The following is a 22,707-nucleotide window of genomic DNA, read 5'->3' as shown; positions in this document are numbered from 1 at the left end:
CTTCTATGTTGGGTGCATAAATATTTACAATTGTTATATCTTCTTCTTGGATTGATCCCTTGATCATTATGTAGTGTCCTTCCTTATCTCTTGTAACAGTCTTTAAAGTGTATTTTATCTGATACGAGTATTGCTACTCCAGCTTTCTTTTGATTTCCATTTGCACAGAATATCTTTTTTCTATCCTCTCACTTTTAGTCTGTATGTGTCCCTAGGTCTGAAGTGGGTCTCTTGTAGACAGCATATATACGGGTCTTGTTTTTGTATCCATTCAGCCAGTCTGTGTCTTTTGGTTGGAGCATTTAGTCCATTTACGTTTAAGGTAATTATCGATATGTATGTTTCTATTACCATTTTCTTAATTGTTTTGGGTTTGTTATTGTAGGTGTTTTCCTTCTCTTGTGTTTCCTGCCTAGAGAAGTTCCTTTAGCATTTGTTGCAGAGCTGGTTTGGTGGTGCTGAATTCTCTTAACTTTTGCTTGTCCGTAAAGGTTTTAATTTCTCTATCGAATCTGAATGAGATCCTTGCTGGGTAGAGTAATCTTGGTTGTAGGTTTTTCCCTTTCATCATGTTAAATATGTCCTGCCACTCCCTTCTGGCTTGCAGAGTTTCTGCTGAAAGATCAGCTGTTAACCTTATGGGGATTCCGTTGCATGTTATTTGTTGTTTTTCCCTTTCTGCTTTTAATATTTTTTCTTTGTATTTAATTTTTGATAGTTTGATTAATATGTGTCTTGGCGTGTTTCTCCTTGGATTTATCCTCTGTGGGACTCTCTGTGCTTCCTGGACTTGATTGACTATTTTCTTTCCCATGTTAGGAAGTTTTCGACTATATTCTCTTCAAATATTTTCTCAGACCCTTTTTTTTTCTCTTCTTCTCGGACCCCTATAATTCAAATATTGGCTCATTTAATGTTGTCCCAGAGGTCTCTGAGACCGTCCTCAATTCTTTTCATTCTTTTTTCTTTATTCTGCTCCCTGGCAGTTATTTCCATCATTTTATCTTCCAGCTCACTTATCCATTCTTCTGTGTCAGTTATTCTGCTATTGATTCCTTCTAGAGTACTTTTAATTTCATTTAATTTCATTTATTAATGAAATTGTGTGTGAAATGTGAAAGTGTTGTTCATCACTGTTTGTTTGCTGTTTCGTTCTTCTAGATCCTCGTTAAACATTTCTTGTATTTTCTCCATTCTGTTTCTGAGATTTTGGATCATCTTTACTATCATTACTCTGAATTCTTTTTCAGGTAGGTTGCCTATTTCATCTTCATTTATTTGGTCTTGTAGGTTTTTACCTTGCTCCTTCGTCTATAACATTTTTTTGTCGTTTCTTTTCTTCTTTTTTTTTTTTTTTTTTTGGATGGTGTGGCTGTATTTCTGTCTTACAGGTTGTTTGGCCTGAGGCATCCAGCAATGGAGTTTGCAGGCAGCTGGATAGAGCTGGGTCTTGGTGCTGAGATGAGAACCTCCGGGAGGCCTCACTCCAATTAATATTCCCTGGGGTCTGAGGTTCTCTGTTAGTCCAGTGGTTTGGAGTCGGAACTCCCACCACAGGAGATCAGGCCCGACCTCCGGCCTGGGAACCAAGATCCCACAAGCTGGTTGCCGGGGGTTCCTCCCATCCCCTAGGTGTCTGTGGTTCCCCACCGGTGCCTGGTAGGTGCCCTAGTTGTGCGGAGATGCGAATTCCGCGTCCTCCTAGTCCACCATCTTGACTCCGCCCTTGCTAGAGGAATTCTTAGTGAACATCTTTTTTGCTGGATATATAATATTCTAAAATAGTTTTTTGAACTGTTCACAGTCACTGTAAAAATAACATTGAGTGGACAAATTTTTTTTATTCTTTTGGGTAGATTCCTAGAAGAAGTATTGGGTCAAAATATAAATGTTTTACAGACTTGTGAACACTGCACAACTGTTTCCCCTGAAAGGATGTTCTGATTTCATTGTTTCTTCTTATTAACCAGATAGCCGTATAATATAACAGAAAGCTTGACAGAGAGTAATTATAGCCTTTGCCTAGGGAGACTGGAGTCACTGGTTGTTATTTATTAGTTTAACTGTTATCATCAACACCATTTCTATAAAAATGGCCTGTTTTCTGTGATGGCAGTAGGAGATTTTGAGATTATGATCTGTCGTATTGTTTTGCTCTTTTCCTGACCATGTAACTTATGACAGCAGTTCTGTAAGGACATCCGTATTTACATTCACGTTCAACTGCTTCCGTTTCCTGCAGCTCAACTGAACAGGAAAAAAAATTGAAATATTGAGAACCTTTGTTTTTAATTAGTAAGCCACCTCAAATGGCTGGGAGATGGTGTCAGGTTATAGAACCAGAAAGAACTATTTTCATGATGGTCAGTAGTTAACATTTACTTACTCAGGTTAGTAAATAAATACAAATAAATTTAGGAATGGTATATGTTTGAATTAAATACATCCCTGCCCTTCAGCTTTGTACATATGACCAGGATAGTTAATTTAGACATCTTTTTTTTTTTTTCTTTTTTTTGCGGTACGCGGGCCTCTCACTGTTGTGGCCTCTCCCGTTGCGGAGCACAGGTCCTGGACGCACAGGCTCAGCAGCCATGGCTCACGGGCCTAGCCGCTCTGCGGCATGTGGGATCTTCCCGGACCGGGGCACGAACCCGTGTCCCCTGCATGGGCAGGAGGACTCTCAACCACTGCGCCACCAGGGAAGCCCTAGACATCTTTTGATGTTTCAAATGATTTCCAAAACCTCCCTTTGGTTCCTATTAGCTAGTACCTGATGAGGACAAAATATTTTCTTAAGAATTTACTGTTTTAGTTATTAGCAGTATTAATACTAGAATATGTTGATGGCTATTTTCCACAGAAAAGCTGTTGTTGTAGTATGAATAAGTGTGGGTGTAAATAGCACTTTACAAATGAGAAAAACAGAGCTCTCTCTTGTCAGTCCCAAACTAGATGTGCTTCCTGTGTGGGGGGAGCAGCCTGATAGTAGGGTGGGGAAAGTTTACTCTCTGCAAGCACAGGCCGTAACAGGCCTGACAGAGGAGTGAGGAGGTGGGGCCCTGCAAGCCTGGCCTGGCATTAGCTGTGCATGGGCTCTCTTCTTTCCCCCACTGGATAGTTCAGGAGAATATTCACTTACCTGTTCAGATAACCATTTTAATTGATTAGTTTTTAAATCAGTGGGTTACTTTAAAAATATTTCTGTAAAATCTGGACACTCCTATTTATCTTTTTTAACCCCTTCAGAAAAGTTTTTTCCAAAGATGATTGAGTGTTTTGGAGAAGCCTGATATTTGCTTCTAGTGTTAAAGCTTGAAACATGTTCATATTTCTCAATTCATTGATTTGCATAGCTGTTTCCTCTTCCCGGAAGGTTTCTACCAGAAGGCTCTTCTCAAGATGTCTGTATGGCTAACTCCTCCCTCAGGTTTTGCTCAAATCTCACATTCTCAAATGAGTTCTGCCTGATTGCCCTATTTAATGCTACAGCCTGATGAATATCCCCCCATACTCTGCTCTCCTTCTTCTAAATTTTTCTTTTTCCAAAGCATTTTCCACCTTCTAACATTCTATATAATGTATCCACCTGTTATGTTTATAGTTTACTGTCTATCTCTTCCCTCAGATCTAAGCTCCACAAGGGAATCTTTGTCTGCTCTGGCACACCCCAAGCACCTAGACCAGTGCCTGACTCCTAGCAGGCCATCAGCACTGGCTGAATGAGAGATTAGTAACACACACTTATGTATGTGCATGCTTATGTATGTTTATGTGGACAGTACAAGATGTGTGGAACAGGCTGACCAGGGGAGCCTTTTAACTTAGAAGTATGTTTGCTTTTCATGTTTTATATATTTTGTGATTTATACATTGGGTTTTTACATCTTAGCCAGGAATTAAACCCAAGCATCTGGCTCCAGATTTGGGACACTAAGCAGTATGCCACATTGCCTCACAGTAGGATGTTTTTGTTGGCCTTTGTAATGTTTCTATGCATTCTTACTACACCTTGCTTCCTATTTAAATATCACCCTGTCTCATCCCCAGTCTCTAAAGAGCCCAAATCTGTTTGCATATGATTTTGTTCTAGGCACCATCTTCACCCCTGTGTTTTCTGGTCTGTCTTCTCCTGGTTCCACAGTTACTGATCCTATTATATAAGTCAACATAATGATCCTGTGATCAGAGAGCAAAAGTTCTCTCACTCTTGTTATTAGCCACTCAGGGCTGGATCACAAAGGAGCGTTTGGAGTTCTGGAAATCCCTCTTGTCAGCCTTGAGCAGGTTCATATGTTTCAAATTTAAAGCTTGTATATTAATTTAGTAAAGTAGTTTCCATCTTCCCTTCTAGGAATCTATTAGTAGAAAGAAATGAGATAGAAATAGAGCAGCAATTTGCACACTCACAAATGGTATGGTAGTATCAAAGTTTATGTAATTTAATACATACATTATTCAGCAATATAATTGGTATCTAAGTTAAAATTCAGTATTTAATATTTGCAGCAACTATTTTTCTCAAGCAAATAAACAAATGATGTCAGTTTAAAGAGGCAATAGACAAGATTGACAAGATCATGCCTTTTTATAAATTAGCAAAGAATATCGTGTTGTCTTTGATATGTCCAGGTCTGAAAAGAGGACTAGGCAGGGTGGGGGAACCAGAAGAGAACATCACAGTCCAGGAAATGAGCACTTAGTTTTGTCTTCAAAGACAATTCAAAGACTGCCTTGTCTAATAAAAAGCAAGCAGTTGGGAATTGGGTCTTTCCAAAGAGGCTCAAGTGGTTCAGTGACATTAGCCTGGAAAGGAGAGGGGAGAGCTATGACTTGGCTTGCCGTTTTAGTGGTGAGGAAGATCATTGGCTGTCTTTCAGATTTTTAAGCTAGTTGGTCACCTGAAGTGATTGAAGCTTGGTCCCATTTTTCCGCCAAGATAGGACCCAGTGGAGGTCTTTTCTCAGGAACTGCTCAAGGATAAATCCACAATGATGATAAAGCCATGGACTGGTTCCAGGCCTTGGCTTGCTGAATTAGAAGAACACTTTGGGGAAATGTTGACCTTGGCACTGACCAGAGCACCAAATTCCTTTCTCTGCATTGTTTTGCATCTCATGCAAGCTCCTGATGGATTGTATTCTCCCACATAGTGATAGTGTACTGAATTCTCTGCTAAATACAGAATAAGTTTTTGAAAGAATTAAGTGCAGATGAGTTAGGCAATAATTATTTATAGTACAAAAAGATTTACTCCATGAATGCTTTAAATAGCAAATTCCCAAATGCTCCTAAATATGATTGATTATATACATTTTTTGAGAAACATATGTGTTAAATATAACAAGGAGGTCTGTTGGCAGTATGCAAACATACACCCAACCTCAGCCCATTTCCTTATGAAATAACATTATCAAGTGGCAGTATATATATATTACACGCACAGTACATAATACAAGTAAATGGCACAGTAGACTGTTTTTTATAGCCGGCCTTTAAAAAAAGTTATCTTTTATTGATTTGTATTGTATTGTTGACATATGAAGTGGTCTATAGGATAGCAGTTCTTTGACATGTTTATAACTTACTTTATGGTCTAGTATGTGGTCAGTTTTCATAAATGTTCTATTTGTTTAAAAAGAATGTATATCAGTTAGAATTCCACAAGAGATTTAAGCTGAGTGGCTCTTCTCAGTTTTCTCAAGTATGGTACATAGCTGGTATCATTTGAGGTGCACAGGAGATAAGGCATCCATTGTATATGATGAGTAGAAAGAAATAAACATGATGAACTGCTAAAGACATTATAAAGTGACTTAGAGGTTTATATACACATACCCACCAGTGTAGTCTATTTTCTAGATGATAGTATATTTTGAATAGCCGTGATTTGATTTATTACATTTCAGATGCAATGAGGTGGTTTATTTTTATTTATTTTTATTTTTTAAATTTATTTTATTTTTGGCTGCATTGCGTCTTCGTTGCTGCACATGGGCTTTTTCTAGTGGCAGTGAGCGGGGGCTACTCTTCATTGCGGTGCACGGACTTCTCATTGCGGTGGCTTCTCTTTGTTGCTGAGCACTGGCTCTAGGTGCATGGGCTTCAGTAGTTGTCGCTCGTGGGCTTTAGAGCGCAGGCTCAGTAGTTGTGGCGCACGGGCTTAGTTGCTCCGCGGCATGTGGGATCTTCCCGGACCAGGGCTCTAACCCATGTCCCCTGCATTGGCAGGTGGATTCTTAACCACTGTGCTGCCAGGGAAGCTCCACAATGAGGTTTTTTTAAAGCTTCATTGAGGTATAATTCACATGCCACATAATTTACCCATTTAAAGTATGTAATTCAGTGTTTTTTAGTAAGTTCAGTGTTGTGCAACCATCATTACAATCTAATTTTAAAACACTTTCATCACCCCCAAAGGAAACCCCATACCCATCAGCTGTCACTTTCCATCTACTCCACCCCTTCTACTTTCTATCTCTATGGATTTGACTCTTCTGGACATTTCATGTAAATGGAATCAGTCTTTTGTGACTGACTTCTTTCACTTAACATAATGTTTTCAAGGTTCATCCATGTTGTAACATGTACCAGTACTTTATTCCTTTTTATTGATGGATAATATTCTGTGTTTGGACATACCATATTTTGTTTATCCATTCGTCAGTTGTTGGACATTTGAGTTGTTTCTACTTTTTGGTTGTGAATAATGCTATCAACACGCATGTACAAATTTTTGTGTGAATGGTTTCATCCAGGGAAGTGTTTTTAGCTGATCTCCATATAAATATCACTCATTGCAAAAAGGCATACAATCCACCTAGAACCCTTTCATTTGAAATTTGTTCTGAGATTTTGATGTTTGGTGGCAGGGGCAGAGTGGGTGGAGAGGGGAAGTAACAGTTATTGATTGTCTACTCTGAACTAAGCACACTGCTAGGAGCTTTGTGTACATTCTCAATCCTGTTAACAGCCCTGTGAGACAAGTACAGTTTTCCTCATTTTACAGATGGAAAAAACAAGGACCCAGGAAACTTAAGTAATTTGTCCAAAGAGACAAAGCTGATAAGTGATGAGCTAGGCTTACAACCTAGATCTGTTTGACTTTTGGAGCATCACACAGACATGGAATATCCAAAAAATTTTAAACATTAAAAAAAATTTTTAATGATAATCTCAGTACTTCTTTTCATCAAATCAGGGCTTTCCAATGATTTATCTTTCTTCCTTTACTTGACAGCTTTTTTTCAGTAGTAGCTATATGCTTATTGCTCTATGTCTATTAGCTATATATTAAGTAGTTTTAAAATCTTTTGGCTAAGGTGAGGGGTTTTTGTTCAGACACAGTCTTACACTGAAGCATGATTGAGTGTTATCAGTAAAAGCAGAGTTGCTCTTGTTGAAGCTCAGAGAATTTCCTGGAATTACTAATGGCTCTGGTATAGCAAGCTCTTAGTCTGAAAACATCATTCCTCAAACAGCTTGCTTATTTCCAGGCTGTAGTCCTTCAACAGTTGGCAAATTGGTAATTGGAATTTGTGTTCAAGCGTCTATTTTTAACTGGGAGTTTATTTAGGTAATATTGATGGGGAGCTCAGCATATCAAATGATTGCTGTTTTAACTTTAAGAATAAAAATAAACACAAGCACAGTGTAGAAATGCCATCCTGATTGTGCTGAAAACCTTTCATAGAAACAGCATCTATCAGAAATATTTAACACGCACAGTGTATTGATGAGCCCAGTTCAAGACTCTTAATGTGTGTTCTTAGATAATTTTACAAAGAGTTGCTGTGAAATATTTTGATTTCAGATAAGTAAACCAGATTTACTTTATAAGAATTCAGCCTGGATCAAAATCACATTTACATAAAACTGGTTGTGAAAAAGAATTTATCAAGAGGATTAACAGTGAGAAGTTTATGAGGGCATGGCTCACCTACGTAACTGTTAAATTAGCTTTTAACAGTTTTAGTGCCATGGTTTGTGGTTCTGGTGGGGACACAAGTAGCAGCAATTATTTGCTGCCACAGACTTGAAATCACTTCACTTACTATATATTTGTCGAATTATGGGTTTGACTATATGTACCAGAGATACCAAATAACAGGTACTTAATCCCAATAGAAGTTGATTTCTCTGTTATGTAATAGTCTGCACTAGTGTGGCCACTCTGCTCCATGGGGTTGTCGGTCTCTGGGCTCTTTCTATCCTGAACGTCACCGTCCTTGGATCTGGCCATCAGCCTGTGTCCAAGATGACTGATCCCCACAATCCTATTTCAGCTGTCAGGAAGGGAGAAAAAGGGAGGACGTGCTTTTTCCCTTAAAGAGCAGGACCTGGAAGTTGCACACATTCTTTCTGTCTGGACCACGTTGGCCAGAACTTAGTTATTTGACCACACCTAGCTGTGAGGGGACTGCGAAATGTGGTTTTTATCCTGAGGGTTGTTTTACCCAGCTAAGAATTCTCTTCCGGAGAAGAAAAGAAGAGTTGATGGGGGCACTTGTCTGTCTTTAAACTCCTTGGCACACAAACTGCTTATGTTTGGCTTTTCTTTCTTTTTATACTTGGTTTTTTATACTGTTTCCTCACCTTTCATGTTCTGTTAAAATATCAAAATTGCATTCTGAAAAAACTACATTGCAAAAACACTTACTTCAAATGGGAAAGGTAATAAGGAAATAGTATTTCAAATTCACAATGACAAAATATATATATATATATTTTAAATTTATTTATTTTATTTATTTATTCTTGGCTGCATTGGATCTTTGTTGCTGCGCACGGGGTTTCTCTAGTTGAGGTGAGCGGGGGCTACTCTTCGTTGCAGTGCACGGGCTTCTCATTGTGGTGGCTTCTCTTGTTGTGGAGCACAGGCTCTAGGTGCGCGGGCTTCAGTAGTTGTGGCACATGGGCTCAGTAGTTGTGGTTCACAGGCTCTAGAGCGCAGGCTCAGTAGTTGTGGTGCACGGGCTTAGTTGCTCCGCGGCATATGGGATCTTCCTGGACCAGGGCTCGAACCCCTGTCCCCTGCATTGGCAGGTGGATTCTTAACCACTGCGCCACCAGGGAAGTCTCGACAAAATATTTTTAATGAAAGAATTTTAATAGTAAAGTTTTTTTTAATCTAAGTATACAGCTACTAATTGAACAAATCCAACTTTCAATTATTTCTAGCTTTTATTCTAGAATAGTAGCTTTTCTCATTACTTACACTACTGTTATTATGATGAATGTTTATCCTGCTTAATATTCACATTTCCATGTATTGACAGCTCTCAAAGTTTATTTTTGTAGTATTATATTCAGACATGTAGCAAGCAGTGTCTTGTTTTGGGGGGGTGATGAGGCAAGAATGGTGTACTGGGTATTTTGTTGTTATTGAGGATAAGTGTCAGTAGTGGTGTTTTTTTCCTTTTAATTCCTAATTTTGATTGTGATTAGTACCTCGAGTGAAGTACAGGAAATATCTGTTCAGACTCTGAAGTATTATTCCTCGCATTGTTGTCTTTGCTATTTTAGGAAGGAATTTGTTGTTGTTTTTTTCTCCGAGTGAAACTGCGGGAAAGAAGTAGATTTTTTAGTAATGGTATTGGAGATTTAAATATCTCCAGGGAAACAAGAGACACACACATTACAGAAAGAAAGAAACCATTCTTTGTCAGCCAAACCAAACGTTACAGCTCCTAACACTGGCGAATGGTGTATACAAAATTACAAGTCATTTGTAACAATCCTTAAGGCATTTATCGCATTTCTTTCTTTCACTCTACTTTTTTTTTTTTAACCTGCTAAGAATATTATCTCCTGGACCAGTGAAAAGCCACGGGCAGCCTTCTATTACCAATTGTGTAGCTGCAAGATCATTTTTATTCTTTTTGCTTGTTTCCCTACCCTTGCTCAGGGAGCCTCTATTCCTGAGAGTATTATTAACATTTAACATTTATTCTTTCTGCTGAGGCTGCATTGAGGGGTGTGGATTGTCTTTATTTAGCTATTTTAAATTTTGCCACGGTATAAAGAGGAACTGGCAGCAGCATCTGGCCATCTTTTATGGAAGTCTGATTCAGGATGGACCCCGTTGGATTTGGGAACTCCCTTTTCCTCTTCTGATAGCTGTATCCTCTCCCTTCCTCTGGTAACCCATCCCTCAGTCACTCTTTCAGCAGACCTGATCCCCTTCTCAGTTTCTACCAATTCCAACAAAGCTGCTCCCTGCACCAGCAATTATCTCTTCATTTATAGACTCTACCCCTGCCCCCCAGGCCTTTTAGGAGGAAATGCCAAAGAACATTTCAATTTTTAGTGTTTCTTCTACAACATAAATTAATCTTTAGTCTTCCTTATCACTTTTTTCATGGCTTTTGTCTTTAATCATTTTTTTTGTTTTTTGGTTGTTGTTTTTTGTTGTTGTTTTTTCGTCTTTAGTAGGTTCAAAGTGAGAAATGAAAAACAGGTATGGGGGGGGGTGGGAAAGGAGAATTAGCCTAGCAGGGAACCTTTATATATCTTCCTGATCTGCCTTCTCTAAGTCCTTTCGGTACTCTCTCCTTTTGGAATCCTATTATTTCTTCTGGAGGGTGATGTATTCTGCTATCTCAAGGTGAGTTGAGTGCTTTTCCCATAGAAACTTTAAAAAGTTATAGAAGTTAGGTTGATAGTATTACAAATCGTTTATTCAACAAGTATTTATTATTGATTGATTGTTAACAAATACTTGCTAGCCTGGATCCCATCATCCTCCTTCCCTTCCATTCTCCTTTCCTGTTAAAACCCAGCTCTCAGTTATTCAAACCATCAGGCTTGTCCCAGAGGTTACTGGAGAAAATCACAAAACTGGAAATTGGTGCCACTAAAAGTTCCTTTTCTCCTCTCTCCCTGGACTCTCGTCAGTGCCTGACACACTCTCATTTCTTTAGTTAACCCCCTCTGCCATCAGAGTAGCAGATGTTATTAAGTGCTAGGAACTAAGAACTTTGCACATATTATCGCGTTAATCCTCACAAAGTGTATATTCTATTATCTTTGTTTTATAGTTGAGGAAATTGAGGCTTAGAGAGATTAACTTTTTTCAGACACAACTGGCAGAGCTGGGACTACACACTACATCAACTTCAGAGCATGTGCCTCCTATTCTTTTTTTTTTTTTAACATCTTTATTGGGGTATAATTGCTTTACAATGGTGTGTTAGTTTCTGCTTTACCTCCTATTCTTATAGTGGCAACTCAATATCTTTACCAAAACCCTCTCTTCCAGCTCTCTGGTCCCTCTCAGCAAAGAGCCTTAGCAAGGCAGTGTTGAGTAGTGGTTAAGAGCTTGGACCCTGGAGCCAGACCGTCTAGTTTGAAGCTGGCTCTCTCACAGTATTGTGTCCTGTGAAGGTAACTTAATCTTCCTGTGCCTCACTTTGTCACCTGAACACTGGGACTAATAATAATACCACTTATGGGATTGTTTTGAAGATTAAGTGAGTTAACACATGTGAATGTTTGTTTGTTTATTTATTTATTTGGTTGGTTGTGCCGGGTCTTAGTTGCAACAGGTAGGCTCCTTAGTTGTGGCTTGCTGGCTCCTTAGTTGTGGCACATGGGCTCCTTTAGTTGAAGCAGGCGGGCTCCTTAGTTGTGGCATGCAAACTCTTAGTTGCGACATGCATGTGTGATCTAGTTCCCTGGCCAGGGATCGACCCTGGGTCACCTGAATTGGGAGTGCGGAGTCTTAACCACTGCGCTTACCAGGGAAGTCCCTACATGGTGAATGTTTTGATAAATGGTACCTGGCATGAGGTAAGTACTAAATGAAAGTAGGGGGAAAAATAGATCAAAAACCTTTACTCCGATTCCTATGCAGAAAGAAATTTAGAGGTCATCTGACCAGAGTCCCTTTGTCTTCTGCCCCCCATCCCACCCCCGCCCCCAGTGCTCCCTCAACAACTGTACTGCCTTATCCATCCTTATCTCCTTTCTCCGAGAAAGGGATATCATTAAAGTCCTACAGCACTTCCAATCTTTCATGCATCCTGACAGACACAGAAAATGATAATACTTGTTCAGTACAGTGGGATTAAAAAGGCTGTTTGCCTGCTTGAGGTGACTGCTCCAGGGTTTCCAGCTTCTCTAAGCTCTGCCAGGCAGCCCAAGGGCTGAGGATAAACAGTTCCACACCCAGGAAGCACTCACAGATCAAGGACACAGACCACATTCCCAGCATAGGTTGACCTGTGAGGTACCCCTTCCCCCAGCTCTGCATCTTACTCCCGCTAATCTTTTCAGGAACTTCAGCCCTTGTCAGTTACCTTGTTCCCTGGCTATGTTTCATCATGTTACTCTCCTGCTTAAAGCCCTTCAAAGGCTTTCTCTCTCGTTTATAATGAAATCCCTAAACCTTTGCATGGTCTCCAGGACCCTGCAGGATCTGGGCCCCTGCTGCCTCCCCTACCTCATCTCACCCCGCTGGCCGCGCTGGCTTTCAGCTGTGCTCCCTCCCAGACTTGTCCCCCTCAAGGTCTTCTCAGGGGATGTGCTTAGCACCACTGCAGGCCCACTGCCCCTGCCCCCAGCTCCTGTGTCGTTTTCAAAATATTTAACTGTATTCATTTTTTTTAAGGTCTCAGCTTAAATGTCACCCACTTCCTCAGAACAGCCTTACCCAGCTAGCTGCCCAGAACCTGCCTGCAGGTTTGCGCGGAGCAACGTGCCTGCTGACGTCTGTCAGAGCCCTCTCAGCCCCTGGACAACTTCTGCGCAGCCCTTATCAAACCTGTATTTAAGTCATTCATTATATGATTGTCATTATAAGGATATCTCTGTGCTGGAAAACTCATGACCATGACTATAAATTCTGGGACCAAGTCCATCCTCTTCTGTTCTGTACCTCTAAAGTAGTGCTTTGCAGATAGCAAGTTCTTAGTTTTTGCTGGTTGAATCAGTGTTTCACCCTCTTTCTAATAGCTCTTTCTCTATAATACATAAATTTGTCCATCTTCAAGAGAAAGAAAAGAAGACTCATTGTCCTTGACTCTGTAGCCTTCTGTAGATACTGCCCCATATCTCGTTCACTCCATAACAAAACATATTGAAAGAAAAAAATCTGTTACTCTCATATCACCACTTACCTACGCTTTAGTACTGTAAATAATCTGTCTTCCTCCTCAGGTTCCTTTAAAACTGTTCTTAACTGGGCCACTGGTGATCTAGCTGCCAAATCTAGCTGGTGTTTTTCGATTCTGATTTTCCATTTGTGACAGTGTACATTATTCATCATCTCCTTCTCGCTTTCCCTCTCCTCTTCTCTCCTCCGTCCCCCTGTGCCCTCCTGGTCTCCCTGCTGTGTCCCAGTACCATCTCTTTTTCCTCTGCCCATTCTTTAAATGTTAGTTTTCTCTAGGATTTCTTTTCTGGCCTTCTTCTCTTTTCACACTGTACTCCCTCTCATGATATCATTCACACCCAAACTTTCAGTTCCCACCTTCTACAGTTATGGAGAGAATGTATGTATCTTTCCCAGAGCTCATCTGTCCTATTGCCTACTGGATACCTTCCCTTGGTTTTTGCCTTGTCACACATAGCAGTGCCAGGCAAGTGGCATTCATCAAACATCAAAAGCAGCCTTAGAGCTCATTTGATCCCTATTTCTACAGATATGGAAACCGAGGCCCAGAGAAGTATAGTGGCTTGCCCAGGATCAGAGACCTAGTTTGGAGCAAAACAGAGAAGAAAACATAAGTCTTCCGACACCTGGAATCTGAGATCAAGCAAGTTGCTTATTTTGTGATCCACATACTACAACAGTGGTGGTATTCTCCCTACTTGTATTTTTCCCTGAGCATCTTTGGTTTCCAGAGCAGTATGAACTGGCTACCAACAAAATTCTTCCTGTGTTTAAAATTTTTCACTTTTTTTCTGTACTTGTGAGAGGACATACTTAGATTTTCGATTCATTGTTAATTTCATCTGCACCATAGACAAAGAATGCCTGGCACCATGCACTGTTCAATTCAGATTCGATGAATGGTATAGATGTTACTACATATTGTCTAGTTTAAAAAAATTATTCTGATGGATGCTAGAATAAAGGCAGAGTAATTGCATATACCTAGCTGTCCTTGTAAGAAACGGTTTTCTAATTTTCTGAGGAAAATTAAAGATAAAAATCAGGGGAAAAAAGAAGCTGTAAAGAAAATTACCTTTTTTTTTTCTGTTTCTGTTTTTTTTTTTTTTTTTCCATTCCCTGCCCACCCGAGGCATTTGCAGTTTTAGCCCTAAATTAAAACTACAGCATCCATAGTCAGATGCATGTAATCCTGTTTTGTGCATAATGGCACTGTTTTATTTACAGACATTTATAGCTATTTATTTGAACTAATCTGCTCGTTTCTGGTTTAGATATTCGTTCTTCCTCTTTGATATGTTTTCCTTCTTTTAGACTCTTAGCACCCAAAGTCACTAACTTCACTGACTCCAACTGCTAAGGATCTAGAACTGTGCCGTGATGTGTCTTTAGAGACAATGCACTCTCTCCTCTTTTAATTTTTTTTTTTTTTTTAAAGAGAACCTACCAACCCAGAATTTTCTAAATTACCCTTTTAAGGATAAAGTTAATGTTAGGACTTAAGGGTGGGACTGGGGCTGGGGTGGTATCAAATACAACTAGTCGAGTGTGTGCTACGTGCCAGGAACTTTTGTATGTATTCTCTCATTCAAGACTCATCATAAGCACTCAAGGTAGGAGTTATTTCAATTTTACCTGTTATGAAACTGAGGCAGAGTTGTTCAGTAACTTGTCCAGGAGCCAGTAAATAGCAAACTGAGGGTCCAAACCCAGGTCCAGGTCTGCCTGATGCTAAACCCTGTGCTTTTTCTACTGGCTGAACCATCTCAGGGATTCCTCCTGTCCTGGTTAAACACTCAGGTCATTTGTATAGCAGATCTCTTATTTGCAGACATAGTTTTTCTAATGGACACGTGAACATACCTTGTGCATTAGATGAATTAGTTTAGCCAGCTGCCTGATGATGTATTAGACTTAGAGTTTGGTTTCCCCATGTGTTTCAAGTGTTTTACTCTGTTGCTTTTTATTCGTTTGAACTTGCTTGGTGCCTTAGGTGAAATACCATCTGTAAGAATTCATATATATTTGACCTAGAAAACAGAACGGTGCAGCCAAAGCAATTCTATGATTTGAGTTTTGGGAGAAAGCAGTCTGGGCTTACTCTCAAGTTCTTGACGTGGAAAATGTCTAGTTATTGTCCTAAATGAGGTGAGAGGACATCTACAGAGAATGGAAATTTGAATGTCTTGAAGTTAAATTTTCTTGAAAATCTTTTGTAAGATTAGCAAAGTTAAAAGAAGAGAAGACCGTAGCTTTTATAGGCTGCCAGTTGAATACTTTAGAATCACTGATTTTTTCCAGAAGAAAAATTAGATAAAATAAAAATTCTCATCTTTCAGCAGATTGAAGTATTTTAACAGAGGTTTACTTCTGCTAGACTATGAAAATATTGTATCTTTTCACCCTCCTTTCAACATAAGATTAGTCCTATCTATGTACAGAAAGAAACTTCAGAGAGTTTTAAAAGTAATTCAAGGTTTCAAATTCTTTGGAGTCCTCTTGGCCCCTTTTAGTTCAGATAAGGGAAGAAAAATAGGTAGGAAAAGACAAAGGCCAAAATGCCTCTATATCTGGCTTAAGGGGTAAGGCCATTGTTTTCTGTGACGACGAGCCTTTATTTTGTATGTTTGTGAACCTTTATATATCACCTCTGGAAGGAGGATATTTGGAGGATCCGTGGCTGGTACATGTAATTCATTGAACGGAATTGTCATTGTAAGGAGAACATGGTAAAATTTAATGATCGATAACTTTCTTTGTCTTCTAGCCCATGTCTCCTGGATATGATCCAAATCCTCTGCCCTTTTCAGTTTTGCTAAGACTGACCCCATTCACATTCTCAGCTATATTTTGGCTCTTTCTCTCTATGTGTGTATTTATATTCCTAACGTACGAATAGCCATAAACCCCAGTCCTACTCCCCATCTCCAGTCATAGCCAACATGTCCCACCTTCCTGGTCTAACATTTACATGTAGAGGATAGAATAGGATTTAGATACAGGTATAGATTTGAAGGTGATGACTCTGGAACTTTTTCTTCTCAGTCTCTCATCTCTTTCCCTCCGAATTACTCCTTAACAAAACAGAGAGGCCATATTCTCCCTTAGCTGGGTATTTAGTAATGATGTGTAATCACTTCTTGCTGACTGTTTTTTTATGCACTTGGACATTTTCTACAGTTGGCTGTCTCATTTAAAAAATAGCTAAAAGAGACAATGCACCCAGAGCCCTGTTGCAGGCAGGGTGGTAGTGGTGGTGCTGCTGGTGTTTAATGCCTTCTTGAAAGTCATCTATATTTTGGGGTGAGTCATAAAAATTATTTATCCCATGCTGTTCATTTTATTAACAATAGGTTAGTTTTATACTTTTATTGTGTCTGATTTGGAGGCCACTTACAAATGAACAATGGACAAAGAACAATAAAAAAAGACCAAAGACCCAGATTCTAGTCTAGCCATGTATCCTTATAAAAGATATTTATCTTTTCATGTCTCAGTTTCTTGTTCTGTCATAAAGGTCATGCCTTTTCTGTTTATTGAAGAGGAATTTTTGGCAGATTAAATGAATTGTTGTCAGAATATTTTGAAAATCTAGAATAGTGGCTGCATTATACAGAGGCATTTAATGAAGGAGGAAGTAAATTGATGACCCATGAGATTATATAAGCCCTAAACTTCAAGCCTCTGAGGATCCCATGTTGATGCTGCCCTTTGGTTGGACCTGCAGGAGCAGCGGTAGGGCCACTGTCCTGCCCTGTTCGTGGGAGATTGAATTTACAGCTTTCATATCCGCCTGCTGCTCCAAGCATGCCACTCTCTTTCACAGCTGAGGGTTTGAGAAATAGTGTCTTCACCCTCAGTGTCTCTCTGTCCTGACAGTCATCCTTCAAGACCCAACCCAAGAGCAACTTCTGTGAAGTATTCCCAATGTTTCTGAAGCTGAATTTGGAGCTTCTCTCTGAAAATGACTGTAGTGTAGTGTTTAAGAGGAGGCGTCCTGGAGCCAGGTCTGCCTGGGTTCAGTTCTTGATCATAGCACTTACTAGGTACGACTGTGGGCAAGCTGCTTAAACTTCCTGTGCCTCACTATCCTCATCCTGTAACATGGGAATGATGATGATATCACCTGATAAGACTGCTGTGAGGCACTTCAACAGAGACTGTAAGCCCTTGATAAGTGTTGTTGTTGTTTACTTATTTATTCTTATTGAATATTATAATTATCTTTTATCACTGTTATTTCCTTCATACTTACATAAGACTGTACAGAATCTCTAATGTAGCACTTGTCACTTTTATTGTAGTTATTTTTTTAGACCTGAAACTTCTTGAAGACATGGATACTATACTATTTTATTCATCTTTGCTTAACACTCTGTGTGTCGTCCATTCAGTGCTCAAAAATGTGTTTTTGTGGCATCTTCCAAATCCCCCCGGCCATTGCCCCCTCTGACTGAATAGGTGTGACTTTGAGGCAAAGCTGCAGTGGCACATACCGTTTTCTTTCCTTTGGAGCAGAAAGAGTTTATGGCTAGAGCTGTAATCCTTGCTCTCAACAAGCTGTAATCCTTGTCCAACAACACCATACTTACATCCGACTTGGTGACCCTCCAGAATTTCCCAAACCCTGTGTTTATTTAGCACCTCATTGCTCAGGGTGCCGCACAAAGTCATCTGTGAGAATTACTTAACATTGCCCTGCTTCTCTCTGGGAGATGAGAATCATAAAGGAACTACCAAACATGGCCATACCCATGCAGCAGAGGAAAACTAATAAAGCACTAAGTGACTGAGTCATTAGGAGTTCATGTCATAGCTCTGATATTAAGAAAGGCCAGACCCAAACCAGTGTCACCACTCTGTAGAGCTTTCCTTCGGTACCCAAGTAGAGAGCATGCACGACACTTCCTTCTGGGCCCCACGCTGCAGTTGGTGTGCACCTGTCCATGGCGCTTCATTGTGGAGTATTAGTGATGCTGTTTGCCTTGTCTCCTCTCTCTGAACATGGTTGCCTGCCCTTGCCCCACCCAGCCAGTCGGGTAGGCCTTCAGTAAATGTTTATGGCTATTGGAACTTTTGACATCCCAGAGCCCACACTAAGTACTTTTATTTTTATATTTTTAATTTTTAAATTTTATGTATTTAATTTATTTATTTTTGGCTACGTTGGGTCTTTGTTGCTGCGTGCAGGCTTTCTTTACTTGTGGCGAGCGGGGGCTACTCTTTGTTGTGGTGCGTGGGCTTCTCATTGCAGTGGCTTCTCTTGTTGCAGAGCACGGGCTCTAGGCACACGGGCTTCAGTAGTTACAGCACGCAGGCTCAGTAGTTGTGGCGCACGGGCTTAGTTGCTCCGCGGCATGTGGGATCTTCCTGGGCCAGGGCTTGAACCCGTGTCCCCTGCATTGGGAGGTGGATTCTTAACCACTGTGCCACCAGGGAAGTCCCCACACTAAGTACTTTTAATCACAAATAAAAACTTTGCAACGTAGGTATTATTGTTCCCCACTTTGCAGACATGGAAACCGAGACTTATCAAGAGGTTAAGTGAAACTTGTCTAGAGTCAGATAGCCAGGAAGTGATAAGGCTGTGCTCCAGGTGCAGCTGTGTGTAGCTCTTAGGTTCTGAACCACAGCATGGTGCCGCTCCTTCAGTGTAAACATACACTCCCCGAACTGCTAACTGACTTGTGGGACTATTTCTCCTATCATCGCTGACCTTTAAGAGGCTGGGTTGGCTGGCAGGCTCGCACCCACCTCCTCCCAGGCGCTCGGTCAGTCTGCTGGGAGATGAGGTGCGGACTGCCTGAGCCAAGCCACTTTCATTGATCCCAGGTGGCGAGGAGAGAAGTTGGGAACACACTTCCTTTCTGTTCTGCCCCACACACCCATCTCTCCATAGGTCTGGTATGGCTCTTCAAGATTGTGGTGGTGCTGAAGCATCTAGACAGTCTTGGGTCACGTGGGTCTCCGACTGCTCAGGGCCGGTCTCTTGGGTCCCTGTCTCATCAGGCCAGGCGCCTTCACACCTGCTGGGTGCTGCAGACCCCTGGAAGTGGCTGCTCTTCTAAATGTTCACTAAGTGGGTGAAGAAATACGTTACCCTAGTGGGAGGGGAAGGCTAATCCTCCCTGTATTTGTTTACTTCTCAAAAAACTTGAACAACAGGTTTAACTTAGCTCTATGCCATTTTAATGCAAATTTTATACAGGTATAGTTACGGCACTCCTTTTTGTTTTATATGCCAGATGGCAAAAAATCTGTTGTGAGTAAGAATACCTGTGGTGTGATTTAGTGTCTGTGAGCTCCCGAGGCTCCGTGCTCTCCCTGGAGGCTGTGTCGCCAAGACAACCTTCTCACGCACCCTCCTCACATTAAGGCAGCAGAACTGTCCAGCACACTCCAGACAGGATTCTTTAGTGCAGCGATTTCCAAACTTCCTGAATTTTGAGACTCATTGGAAGGAACTTGTTAGAAACACAGGTATCTGGATCTTAATCCAAACTTAGTGGATCAGCATCTTCATGGGAGGGGCCTGGGAATTTGTATTTTTACAAGTTCCTCGGGTGATTCTTAGAAACTGGGCAAGTTTAGAAAGCATTGCTTTAGTGCAGCAAAAAGTGCTTAACTACAGGTGGTAAGAGTGATAAGAGCACAGACTGTAGGAGGCAATGACAGAAATGTGGATAACAAATTCAGTTATGTGGGGTAACTGAATTCCTTCTGTCTGGTCTTGCTCTCTGACTAAGGGATACCTCGCTATCTGGTGGGAGTTCCTTCGGATTTTAGTGCCCAGTGATTTATGTACTATTCCTCTCTTGCTTTTCTGGTCACCTTCGAGGTCTAGCTGTCGAATTTCAGTAAACTTTTGGTTCACTAAATTTCTCTCCCTGGGCGTTTCAGCTCCTGCTAAATGTAAAGACCCGTTCCCCATTCATTCTCCCATTTCCAGTTTTCCACCCAAGCACATGTGTCTCGTTGATTTATTATTCTTTCACTGCCTTCATTTTACCAATTCATTCAGTCACTCATTCAATAAGTGTCTATTGTGCCGGGCTGTAGGCGGGCTACAGCGATGAACAAGGCACAGGCCCTGCCCTCAAGTGCACAGTCTAGTAGGGACATAGATGTGTAAACAAATAATTAAAATACCAGTGATGAGCTGAGTGCTATCACAGAAGTGTGTGCAGAGTTGTAGGGGCACCAGGAGGAAGTGACTAACAATTGGTGGCAAGTGTCACAGAGGAGGTGACTTTTGAGCAGGGTCTTGTACTCAGAGAAAAGGGAGGGGGCATTTGTAAGTTATATCACCATAGTCCTCACTTCTCTTTTCAGTGCATCTTCTCCTAGGGCTCTTCAGTGTCTTTGCTCGTTTATGGAACAAATGGAGCTAATTGTCATGGCTGAATCAGACTCTTTATTGACCTTTTTCAAAACCCGAGATGGTTGGTAGTTGAGTAATGTCCATGATACCAAGTCTAGCAGTTTGTCCCACGATCATTTACCGACAGTGAATGGTTGATACTCTAAACACTGAAGAAAGCTTTTAAAGGCCTTTCACTTTATCAGATGTGTTCTGAGCCAGCAGAAGTGGTCTTTGTGCTTTTCAGGGAGTGGCATGTGTGCACGCGTGTGTGTACGCGTGTGTGTGTGTGCACGTGTGTGTGTGTGGTGGAGGTAGGGGAGCTTATGAGTGGGGAATGGGACAGGAGAGAATGCTTGTTTCTTTTGCAATAAAAGACATGATTTCCTGTTTCTCAGGAATGTTTCCTTGGTAGGCTCCCACATCTCTTATTAGTTTTGTGTGTTATTAGAGATTACCTAAACTCTGCAGTTTGCTAATTTGATAAGGCTTGGTTTTGATTCCCAAAAATGCACTGTGGGTTTCTCTTACTTCACTAGGAAAACAGAGATGAAGGGCCATTGTGATTAAATTTGTACAGTCTAGTAAGTAGTCATGATTGCAGTTTTAAAATGTTTGTTTCTTGAAATAATGGATGCTCATTGTAGAAAACTTATAAAATACAGGCAAGCAAAGTTGAAAAGAAGCTAAAACCAATCCATAATCTTGCAAGCCATAACTAACCACTCAATATTTTGGTGTATAAAAATCCAGAATTTTTTCTATGCGTATACATGTATGTATAAAAATGTTGTTATTCCAGAAATTGAATATACTATGTAAACTGTTTAGTATCTTGCCTTTTTTCCATTATATAATTTGACCATCTTATTATGTTAACAAATATATATCTACAGAACTATTCATTATTTTTTTAAAAAATTTTTTATAAATTTATTTATTATTTTATTTATTTATTTTTGGCTGCGTTGGGTCTTCGTCGCTGCACGTGGGCTTTCTCTAGTTGCGGCGAGTGGGGGCTACTCTTTGTTGTGGTGTGTGAGCTTCTCATTGTGGTGGCTTCTCTTGTTGTGGAGCACAGGCTCTAGACACGCGGGCTTCAGTAGTTGTGGCACGCGGGCTCAGTAGTTGTGAGTCGCGGGCTCTAGAGTGCAGGCTCAGTAGTTGTGGTGCACGGGCTTAGTTGCTGCGCGGCATGTGGGATCTTCCTGGACCAGGGCTCCAACCCATGTCCCCTGCATTGGCAGGTGGATTCTTATCCACTGCACCACCAGGGAAGCCCAGAACTATTCATTCTTAATGAAAAAACTTTATTGTCGAGATTATACAAGTTGTTCAGACTTTTTTTTTTAAATCAAACTCTGTTAAAGTATATAAAACAAATGAAAATCCCCCATAATCTCATTCCCCCAAGGATAAACATTTAATATGTGTATATATATAGCCTTCTAGACTATTTTCTTTATATATGCAAACATTTCTATTACTTTTTTTTTTTACAAAATTAGTTCCTATTATACCTAGTGTTCTGCAACTTGCCTTTTACCCTTAATATATTTTATTTTATTTTTTTAAGTTTTTTAATATTTTTATTTATTTATTTATTTGGTTGCACCAGGTCTCAGTTGTGGCTTGCCGATTCCCCAGTTGCAGCACATGGGCTCCTTAAGGCGGGCTTCTTAGTTGTGGCACATGGGCTCCTTAGTTGCAGCAGGCGGGCCCCCTAGTTGCGGCTCATCGGCTCCTTAGTTGTGGCATGTGAACTCTTAGCCACAGCGTACGTGTGGGATCCAGTTCCCTGACCAGGGATCGAACCTGGGCCCCTTGCATTGGGAGTGTGGAGTCTCAACCACTGCACCACCAGGGAAGTCCCCCCTTAATATATTTTAGAGAGCTTCCTGTGCCAGTACATTTGAAATACCTACATAATATTATGTGGATCAGGATTTCTTGTCCTCAACACTACTGACATTTTAGACTGGTTAATTCTTTGTTGTGGGCCTGTCCTGTGCATTGCAGGATGCTTAGCAGCATCCTGACCTCTATCTTTTAGATGCTAGTAGCATCCCTTCCTCTAGTTGTGACAAAAATGTCTCCAGATGTTGTCAGTTGTCCCCTGGAGGGCAAAGTCATTCCTAGTTGAAAGCCACTGGTACAGATGGTCTATAATGTAAGCATCTAGAGTCCTTCCAGTTTTTCCATGACAAAGATTGGGTCAGGGAATATTCTTATA

General features: G+C 40.6%; 1 protein-coding gene across 5 annotated transcripts in view; it reads left to right on the top strand.

Annotated features, from left to right (window-relative positions):
- Positions 1-22,707, top strand: part of DIP2B (disco interacting protein 2 homolog B) — a 239,528-nt gene that overhangs the window by 98,550 nt on the left and 118,271 nt on the right. The window lies entirely within an intron of this gene.

The sequence above is a fragment of the Mesoplodon bidens genome (assembly GCF_964165515.1).
Source record: "Mesoplodon bidens genome assembly, chromosome: 11".
In the NCBI taxonomy this organism is placed as follows: domain Eukaryota; kingdom Metazoa; phylum Chordata; class Mammalia; order Artiodactyla; family Ziphiidae; genus Mesoplodon; species Mesoplodon bidens.
Note: the sequence above shows the minus strand (reverse complement) of the source record. Positions and strands in the feature narration are given on the sequence as shown.